Source organism: Carassius auratus, chromosome 13 (genome assembly GCF_003368295.1).
Source record: "Carassius auratus strain Wakin chromosome 13, ASM336829v1, whole genome shotgun sequence".
Taxonomy (NCBI): Eukaryota; Metazoa; Chordata; class Actinopteri; order Cypriniformes; family Cyprinidae; genus Carassius; species Carassius auratus.
In genome coordinates this window covers 4663398-4674472 of record NC_039255.1, presented here as the reverse complement: position 1 = coordinate 4674472, position 11075 = coordinate 4663398, and the positions used below count along the sequence as shown (strand labels likewise).

The window sequence follows — 11075 nt, the reverse complement described above, 5'->3', positions numbered from 1 at the left end:
TGTTGGTCTGTGTCCATAGAAAACAGTAAAGTTTTCACATGTAGAGGGGTTTTATAACAGGCCCTTTGAGGACAAATAGATGTGTGTGTGTGTGTGTGTGAGAGTGTGTGTGTGTGTGTGTGTGTGTGTGTGTGTGTGTGTGTGTGTGTGTGTGTGTGTGTTTATTTGAATGTGAATGATTTTGCGTGCATGCGCCGCCATGGAAGAAGAGTGATGTGTGGGTAAGTGTGTTTAACAGACGTAAGTGAAAACAGGCCTTCTGGCTGTCCGCTGGAAAAGCTGTGGAAGAGATAGACATCTTCAGTCCATTACACATGCTTTCGCTTAGCATTTGAACAGCATACCATGTGAAGACATCAACTGCAGGAAACCTATTTGTGAGATTGTGTGTATTGATGTGGGATCAGTTTCTCTTCACCAAACAGCATTCCGAATCACTCAGACTGAAACTCTGACACTGTTCATCAAGCTATTTAAAGCTACACTGTATAATTAATGTTGATTATTGAGAGAGTGCATAAAATCCATCTTTAAAACTGAGCCACAAGCATAGGCTGTTTTCTTTAAAATCTAAGTGTAATACACATAGGAAACATATCCTTGTGGCACGGCTGACACAGATGAGTGTACACAGTTTGCGTTCAGCAGGTGTTTTCCCAAATTGTCGCTACAGTGATTTGTTGAATTTTTATGTTATGTTGGAATTGTTGAATAAAGTCATTATTTATTTATTTTTCTCGTACAAAAAGTATTTGCATCGCTTCATAATGTTATGGATAAACCACTGATGGCAGATGGAGTATTCTGACGATGTTTTTCATACTTTTCTGGACCTTGACAGTGTAATTTACTTGGCATTCTATGGGACAGTCACAAGCCCGACGGTTTTCATCCAAAATATCTTAAATTGTGTTCCCAAGACAGACAAAGCTTTTATGGGTTTGGAACGATATTGGGGTAAGTGATTAATGACAAAATATTCATTTTGGGGTGCAGTATCCCTTTAAGGCAGTTCCTCTTCACCACAATCTGGTGTAATAATGTGACCTGCAAGAATTATACAAACAGTGTAGAAGAGGTTTTATAATAACAACAATCAGTCACATATTAAAATATATATATATATATATATATATATATATATATTTTTTTTTTTTTTCTACAGAAACATAATATTTAATTCAGTGTATTACTTTGTTTCTTTTTACATGTTTGAGAAATTTCCTAGCAAAAAGTTTATGATTATGAGAACAAACTGTTAAATAGAAAAACGGTCTTTATCCGGCCTCCAGAAAACGAGTCGGTTTTTGATTAAAGTGCAACAGTCCATAGAGACTGTGAACAGTCCTCTCCATAGCAACAAAAGCAAGAATCATGGGATTTTCCCTCTGATTCAATGAGGGCCATTCACTCAACCTGGATGACAGACACAGATACAAAATGCTGTGTATAATGTTACCAAGAAGTAAAGCCATTCGCCATGAGGAAGTATTTTCCCACAGAAATGTGGAGGGGACCTTCTGAGGTTTTGTATGTATGTGTGTCTCTCACGGCACATAAAGAGCTCATGCAGCGTCCTGAGCGATGAAGTAAGTCTTTTGGCAAGGACACCAGTAATTAAATACAGGTTTCGTTCTGTGTTGTGTTGAGCACATACACATGCACACTGTTACAGATGCTCTCGACTCATTTGTGAATGTTCTGTTTATATACAGAAGGGTAAGGTTACTGGTGCAGAGAAAGGAAAAAGGCCTAACACAATAATAGGTGAAATTACATTGGGTTAAACCATGATTTGTTTCTAGACTAAGGTATTTAAGTGTTTACATATAGGAACTGTTCCATGTACGTTGCAGTAAAAATTAAAAGACTTAAACTAAATATTCATATGTACTTTAAACCATTTTATGGATGATTGGAGTGCACTGCACCACCAAAATATTTTACACATAAAAAATGTAAAGTAAAGGTCAAAGTTTGAAAATGGATTTTAATTATAGAAACAATAAGCTGGGCTTTTGAGCTTTTTTTTCATTTCTTTATTAATTTCATTTCATTACATAATCTTTTGAGCATGTTTTTGGGATCTGGGTTTCAGTTATCATCTAAGCTTCGTTGTATTTTTTGTTTTGGGGTTAAATATTCTTAATAATTTTTTCTTCTAATGTGCTCTTCAACTGTGCTTAATTTACTTCAATGTCAAACTCTTCACATCATTTTATATTTTTCTACCCTCTGTATATGACTACATTGCACTTCACTTTTGTATATAGTGTACCCATTAAAGTGAATTTGAAAGGGCTATTATTTATTTATTTATTTTTGAAGGCTTTAAGTTAAAACCATACATTGATATCTGAAGCTGAATGTTGTTGAAACTTTTTATTTGTCACAGACTTTACAATTGTCCTGAAGACAATGTGACACGACTCATTAAAAACACACAACGGCAAAACTCACACACTAGGCATCCTACCACATTTATGCCTACTATATGCCACTGTTAATGTCACACGGAAAACTCATAGGGAACACAAGAGAACCTTTTAAATTGTCAATGCCCTAGATATATTTAGAGATTTAACTAAGAAGAAATCTGTAACAATAATAATGACAGTGAGTAATAATTTCAACATTTAGGTAGTAATGTGGATCGCCCTACCAATGCTGACTACTCTCAACTGCTGTATAATATATCAAACAGAATAAAATAACAGCTACTTTAGACATTTCACAACATTTACACATTTGTATCCATGTTATCTATCATGTAGGACACACAGAGGCCTGAACAAAGAAAACACTTAGACATACCTTGAAAGTTTTTATAAAAACAGCATTGCTAATAAAATAACATTATCTGAAAGCTGCATGTAAATTCATGTAATTTGTGCAAGAATAATCTTCGCATTTGTCACACAATACAATCTTATATAGAATAGAATATATATATATATTATCTTCTCTGTGCGTATTTCTAACCTGGAAGAGCACAGCTCATAACTGCTCTATGAATTCAGTTTTTCGCCCATTAATTATTATTTATTATTTTTGGCTTTTTTTTGTGCCCAGCATGTATTTACCATCTACTCATTAGAAGCAGAAGCATTCTAGCTGTTTTGATCGCTCACCACTATTTCTTTGAGATTTAAGTTAATCCATAATGCCACTGATATCTCCCTAATCATGGGAAAACACAAGTCTGTTTTATTTTAATTTTTAAATAACTAGGTCCAAGGCACACAGTAGCTCCTCCCCCTGTAACAGGTGTTGCCGCCCAGTCACAGGAGCATTTACCTCACAGTCGTAACGGGTAAGCTGGGGGAGGGGCATCGTTATGGCTCCACCCTCTGATGATCTGCTCAATAACCTTCTCGCAACATCTGTGTAAAAAAAAAAAAAAAAAAAGAATTACAAATAAAACCGAGAGAGCAATTAGTCACTATACAACCATACAAAAATAACTGATCTCCCAATATTCACGAATATTGCACACACTGACTTGTGGTCTCCATGGTGACATACCAGATGGCAGCAACAGTATCGTGGCGTGACGAAGCCCTTCTGATGATGAAGCGTCTGGTTTTCTGATCTTTTTCTCTGGAAAACCATTCACCACCTGCAGCACAGAACCCTTGGAGAAAACAGCATCAACATTCACTCATAAACTCTCCTTGCACACATGAATAAAATATAACAATTGCTTAGGCCTACTATTAATTGTAGATAAGTGTATTTATTTGTCTAAATGTCTAATTTAAACACCTGACGGGTTTACTTTGCTATAATCCCCAGCTGACTGCACATTATTCTGCTTATAACACAACTTATTACCAAACAAATAAACATTTGGACACTAATGTACGACTCATCAATTAACGCACGCCTTGTGAGGCAAAACGCTGTGTGTCTGTAATAAGCAAATCAATCATTAAGCTGTGTTAACTTTAAACTGTTGTGGAAAAGCCTATGTCCCGTTGTCCTTTCACATTAAAATCCAGCAGCATATTTGTTTAGAAGTGTTTTGGATTGTTTTTACTTGTAAACAGCGCTTGATCTGTGCATATTCAGCTGGAAGTGACAGTTTGATGTTAAAATGTCTCTAAAACGTCACGCACGGTTGCTTGCGGTGTTCGGCCAATCTGAATGCACTGGGTCAGTTGGCCAATCAGAGCAGATTGCAATTGTCGGTAGGAGGGACTTTGTAGAAAACGACGTGTTTGAGAGAGGCGGGACCTACAATAATGTACAGTATTTGAATATATATATATATTTTTTGGACATTAAAGCATGTCAACATATTCTGTTACACCAAATACACCAAATAATGACATTTAAAAAAGCATCATATGACCCCTTTAAAGATTATATTATATCATATCATATCATATTATATTATATTATATTATAAGGTGAGGTTCTGCCAATCAGTCAAGGAACTATCTGTTATATAAGTTATATGACAGTTCACTGAAGTGAATGACCACTCAGAATCACATATTCCAGAAAGATATGCATTGATACACACTAACGTTCAGACATACCAGCTTTATTGCTTCAGACAAAGGTATGGTCTCCAATTTCCTCTTGAGTAGCTTTGGGTTTGTCTGACATTTAGAAGAAATATCACTGTCTTGAATAATTTCGCTAGAGATTTACAGAAACATGAAGAGAGACAGAAAGAAGAAGGCAACAGAAAACAGACTGTTCTTTAATATCTGTATTTATTTGTTCATCTGTTAAGCGTTTGTTTGCAGCATAAATCAGATCATCAAAGTGTGTCTCTATGTAGATTAAGTCTCACCTGCTGTTGCCCTGGTTTGTGGTTCTAATGTTCGGTGGAAGGGTGTCACAGAAGTCTAGAGGGGCTGCTGGGAGAGCAGGGGCAGTTTGTGTGCTGCTGGAGGGGGTCAGTTCAAGCACTGAACCTGGGCTGGAACACATCGACTCAGCTGGAGAAACAGTCCGCAGCTGGAAATCATCATCCATGGGAATGTATGGAGCCAACATATCCAGATCCAAACCCACACCCTACAAAAATCATCACAAGTAACAGTAACTAAATTAACACATAAGTGTGCGGTACATTTTTATGTTATGTTGGTATGTTCATCATTGACTTATATATTGACATCTATGTAGATGCAGAAAGTTTGAACTTCATTTTAAGTCATCTACCTGTGTATTAAATGTTGTCTTGGACTCTATATCCATGGAAAATAGTCTTTCCACATGATCCGGTTTTAGACGGTCACTTAATTCTGAATCCACAGAGAGATCAACCTGAACATGAACAAACAACCAATCCAAACTCACATTAAAAATCTATTCTTTAGAAAGAGTAAACTAGAAAAATCATATAAAAACATCTGTAAAGTATGAGGAAATAAATTTGACTAGACTCCACCTGGGATCTGGAAGAATCAGGAGCCGAAGATTGTGGAAAGGGGAAGTCGTCAGGTTGTAGATTGGCTGTGGAGACATCATCATCATTTAGGGAGGAGTAGGGAGGAGCGAGGGGTGAGAGGGGTAGCAGGGCACTTGAAGAGGGCAACATAACATCATTGTAGAGAGGAATTTCGGTCAACACAGAGATTGAGGAGTCTGCAAGAAAATTAACATAATGATGTTAAAATCCTCTGTACTTTTTTATAAATAGTCAAAATATATAAACAATTCATACATGAATTAATTGTGAGCCATTCACATTAATAATGTTTATACTGCTTAATACCGTTTAGTTATTGTTTTAAGAACAGTGAGTGGCAGGATTATACAGAAAGCCAAGAATCTCTAACTGTAGTTGAATAAAAAAAAAAATTATATGTTTTTTTCTAGAAGATGTTTAATAGGTCAAACATTAGGATGAATCAGGATGAAGCTCTTTCTTGATTCATTATTTGATTGTGTTGCCAAAAAGTAGGATATTTTTATATAAAATTGGCTTAAAAATGTAAAATAAACACTTTTGTTTTTTAAATGTATGCATCTTTCTTTAATGATTAAATGCTGGGAGGTCACATAACAACACTGTAGCATGTAACGGTTTGCCTAAATTGAAATATTGGTGCATAGTATTGTATCCATTTATTTTGCAACACTGAAGTAAGCTATTCTCTGTGAATGTGAGAGACTTCTGTTACATTAGCTGCTATATGTAAAAAAAAAAAAAAAATACCATTTTACAATGTCAATCAGCATAACGTGCTGTTTTAGTACAGATAAAATATGAAAACACACAGAATTTACTGTAGGCTGAAATTGTGTGAATGACCCTGAAACTTCCATAACTGATGGTCTCATGTCAAGAACAACTAGTAATTGTGATTTCGATAAGTCATTGTGTGGTTCAAACCTGTGCTGGTGATATCCAGTGTGAGGATTGAGTCTACTACAGTCAGTGCCTCTGGCTTCCCCTTCAGACTGTCGTGTAGCTCATCTCTCACACACTCTTCTTTCTTCTCATCCTTTGCCTCCTCTTTCAAGTCTGCCACAGTCACTTCAGTCCCGAATGACTCCTCGTGGTGTTCTTCCTGTTCCTGTTTTATGTTTGTGCTGTTGATTTGTTGAAGGGACAGGATTTGTTTGGGCTGTTCAATGCCACTGAAGTGAGAAAGTGAGAAAGGATGAAAATAATACCACTTATACAAACAAGCACATATTGGTATTCAGGTCGACACACGCATTTTGATTCACACTAAGTGTGTGAAGTCCCACCTGAGGATATAGTTAACACAGACCACACACTGTGGCTGGGAGTTTTTACTGTTATAGATTACAGTGGCTTGAGTCTCTGCCCAAGCAAACCCTCCTGCTTTAGCCAGAAGCCGGTACTGTCCAGTACACACTTGTCCCTTCACAAACACTGCAAAGAGAGAAATACATGAAACATTATGATATATCTTCATTTAGATTTATATAAGAGGACTGCATTTATATGAGCTTACAGTAGTGGTGTGCTTTGGTCATGTGGTCAGAATCCAGTGCGTGATAGTATTCATACACAGAATGCTGCAACAGTTCTACTGGAGCAAAACCCAACAGCTCTGTGATCCTGCAAATACACACAATTTGTATGTTGCTCTGAGACGCTGCAGCTTTTCACAAGTTACCACTAGATAGTGACGAAATCAAGGCCATAAGTCTGGCTATACATTCCACACACTCTCCGCATCTGAACATGCATACTTCCTTACTAAACAGTATGTCCAAATATCTGTTAGTCCTGAAAAGGTAGGCAAAATACCCAGATGACCTACTTCACGTGATTCTGAAGGTTTCGAGGCAAGTTCTTCACTGAATATAGTACAAACTAAATTTAATAGAATTTCAGTTTTGTTATTATTTTTATTCTCTCTTAGTTAGAAATAATGACATTATTCATAGTTATTTTATTCTACAGACAGTCTTAGTTTTTAGCAGTAAGAAATACACACAAAATATTTTTTATTTTCTTTTATACATCTGATGATTCTGATAATAATCCGCGAGAAAAAAAGACATGCTGTAAACTTAAAATAATGTAAATATTTTCAAAATAATATTTTAAATAGCTTTGGGGTTTAATACAGTCACAAGGACAAATACTACAATACAATAATAAATAAATACAATATTGTAAATAATATAATATAAAATATATATATGATACCTTTCAATAGTTTGGGGTCAGTAAGAATTTTTATGTTTTTAACGCCTCTTATGCAACTATGAAACTATGAAAACACTTTTTTTCCCACACCATGTTTACATGAAAAGAAAGTAAAAAACAAACAAACAAAGGATTTAGGAGTCTTTGGTTCTTAAACTGTCTTAAAACTTAAACTTTATAGTGCACGATCCAAACTTACATTTTTATAATTCATGAATGAAATGTTTTGTAACATGATATTGATGTACCATTTACATGGTAATGCAATGTCTGATTTTAAAATGGGTTTTAAAGGATACATTTTGAGATTTAAATTTTTCAGTCGATATATAATTTCTGATGATTTCTAAAATGTGATAGAGAAAAAGGCAACATAGAAGTCTTTCTTTTTAAACAAAGGTCAAATCTCCAGTTATAATTTAGATTTTTGAGGGTGCACTCTTGTCATAAATTAATCGATTACTTTTCCTACATAATTTTTTACAAAAAATATTGGTAAAATATATATTTGGGAGCCTTAGACCTTTCCAACGATATATAGTTTGTCAAGATTAGATTAGATTTATTTGTAATATAGTGAAGTAAATGTAGGCGTCCCACAGAGGGGACGGGTGACAGTTAACAGGTTTTAAGTGATTTGTCTTTATATTTCATGCTGAGTATTACTCTCACAGAGGTTGTATATGTATATATATATATATAAATAAAATCTGCCCTTATATTTTAGGAAGAGGAAGATAGGGGTCCATGACATCAAAAATGTCCACCCTATAAAAAATGTTGTTCAAATTCAAATTGCTGCCGTCAACAAATAACCATTGAATTTAGTGCTGAGTGGGGCAGGTGTTATTGTACAGCACTCAGATGTGCTGGGACTTTACCTCTCATCGCAATAGGTGAAGCGCATATCTAAAGTGTGGCGGCTGAGAAATGTTCTAGAGTCCAGAGGAGCCTCAATGTTCATCGGGTGGGGAATAGACTCACAGATGAGCACCAGGTATGAAGAACTCATATTGTTTTCCTCAACCACAACTTTCTTGATGCCATCTGTTGTGTGGATATGGCCCGAACAGCGCAGCACCTGTCAGAAAGAGAGGCTGATAGGGATAAATATGGATCCAGTTTCACTGTGTAGATGCTTTCAGAGTGACGTGCAGTCACATGGTCAAAAGTGCAGCTCAAGTAAGGAGTGGTACCTTCCAGGAGGCAGATTTGACATTGACAGTGCGCCCTCTGCTGGTCAGTGTACATTTCATCCTCAACAGAAAACCTCTGTTTGTGTGCTGCTCCTTTGTTTTCTTAGACAGACCTAAATGTGGGAAAAGGGAGAGAGATGAGTGTGAGTGATCATGATTGTGACTGAGACAGAGAAAGAAAAAGAGAGAATATTACCAGTCCTCTGTGCCAGCATTTCTCTGAGCTCCTCATGGTCACACGGATGAGTAAACTCAAACACACTATGTCCAGTGTAGTCGACCTACAGGGGGAAAAATGGTTTAATATACATAAATCATGTTATTTTTCTCATTTCTAAGACCTGGATACATATTCATAGCCACATTAGTGATTCAATTTGACATCAACCAGTTTGCATTTTACAATGAAATGTAATAATTGATCACACTGCTACAGTAATACCCAATGGATTAGTACCCATTTTGTACAATTACTACAGTAATACCCAATTTCTTACCCAAATATTATTATTAAGCCTGCAACTGTAAAACCTGGCATATTGTTTTACTTTTATTGTCCAAACAATTCAAATCGTTAACTCATGCAATACCGTTCAAAAGTTTGGAGTCAGTAAGATAAAAAAATAAAATAAAATGCTTTTATTCAGTTACATTATATTAAATTGACCGAAAGTGACAGCAAACATACATTCTGTTCATCAGTGAATACTGAAAGAAAAGGCAACCATGGTTTTCATTAAAATATACCACAGCATAACTGTTTTCAATACTGATCATAATAATAAATTTATTATATAAAAATTATTTCTGAAGGATATATGTCAAACTGAATTGAGCCAAACTGTAAAAAAATTTTTTTTTCAAATTCTGATTTTCATAATGTTGTTGATGCATTGTAACATTCACGACAATGATCATAATCTAATCTAATTATTGTCAGTTCATATTGTAAAACTAACCCAAAAAAAAACAAAAAAAACACTTTCAATGTGAGTTGGAACCACTGATCTATATATATGACTATTTGTTCTATATTATAGATCAGTGGTTGGAACTCACCTGAGGAAGGCCCAGACACTTGCTGACACTCTCCGACAGGTAGACGATGTCGCCATCACCAGAAAGAACCATGAGAAACCCATCCAGAGCTTTCAGATATGAACTGTTCCACTGAGAGTCTAATTCAGACTCCACGTCCAGTACATCTATAGAGATAAGAGTGAACACATGCTGTCAGTTACAAACACAGCAGACCCACTGCATGAACTCACCAATCATTTGTCCCATCTCTCTCACCTGTTTTCAGTAGTGTACGCAGGCGCAGGTAACTGAGTGCGAGTCTTATGACAGATGCTTTATCCAGGTTAGAGGTGACACTGTGGGGAGGGCAGTTCTCCTGGCCAGTTCATAAAACACCTCGGATTCTTTCCTCTCCGACAACGCGCTGCATCTCTGGATTTCTCCTTTCTTCTCCGCTCTGAACTCACCCTATAATGAACCCACATGCACAAATATAATCCATAATAGGGGCTGTGGCTGTGTGCCTTCAGCAATACACATGCTGTGCATGCTATAGGAAAAAGCATACGATCATAGAGCTATAAAAGCACATATACATTCACAGTGTATAAGCCCAGCTGCACACATTATGCCAAAGGTGCAGGTTGAGCAAGCAAACTCAGGATGCTGAAAAAAATACTGACAACATGATATGATGTTACACTATAGGGGGCTTCTGTTTTTTATAAACAATAATAAAACAATAATGTGTTATAATGTGTGAACGTGTATTGTGGAGCGTAGTTTTGTGTTATGTAGGGTCAAGCAGGGCAGTTCTCCTGAACTGAAGACAGTCGCCTTATTAACAGAGACTCGATGGAGACATGGCAGACAAACCAAACCACACTTTCACACACAAAGATCCTACTGTACAGTTCCCGACATCATGATGTTTGCTGTGAGCTGTTCTCAGGGCAAATATGGAAAACCAAGAGCTCATAAAACATCCGTGGACAAGACTAGTCAGAGATGTCAACACGGTTTAATTAATTCTGCTGGATTTATTTTTTTCTTATATATGTTTCTTTCTCCAGATTTGAAGCCACAATTTACATACTGTTCAAAAATATAGACATATATCCCTGCTGAAAACCAGCATATGCTGGTTATGTACTGTATGTTTGAGAACTATGAGATGCAGCTGGTTTGAGCTGGTTATGAGATGGTTT

General features: G+C 36.2%; 1 pseudogene; it reads right to left on the bottom strand.

The window, feature by feature from the left end:
- Positions 1 to 2368: 2368 nt before the first annotated feature.
- LOC113113225 (hypoxia-inducible factor 1-alpha-like) lies at positions 2369 to 10791 on the bottom strand (annotated as a pseudogene).
- Positions 10792 to 11075: the final 284 nt, after the last annotated feature.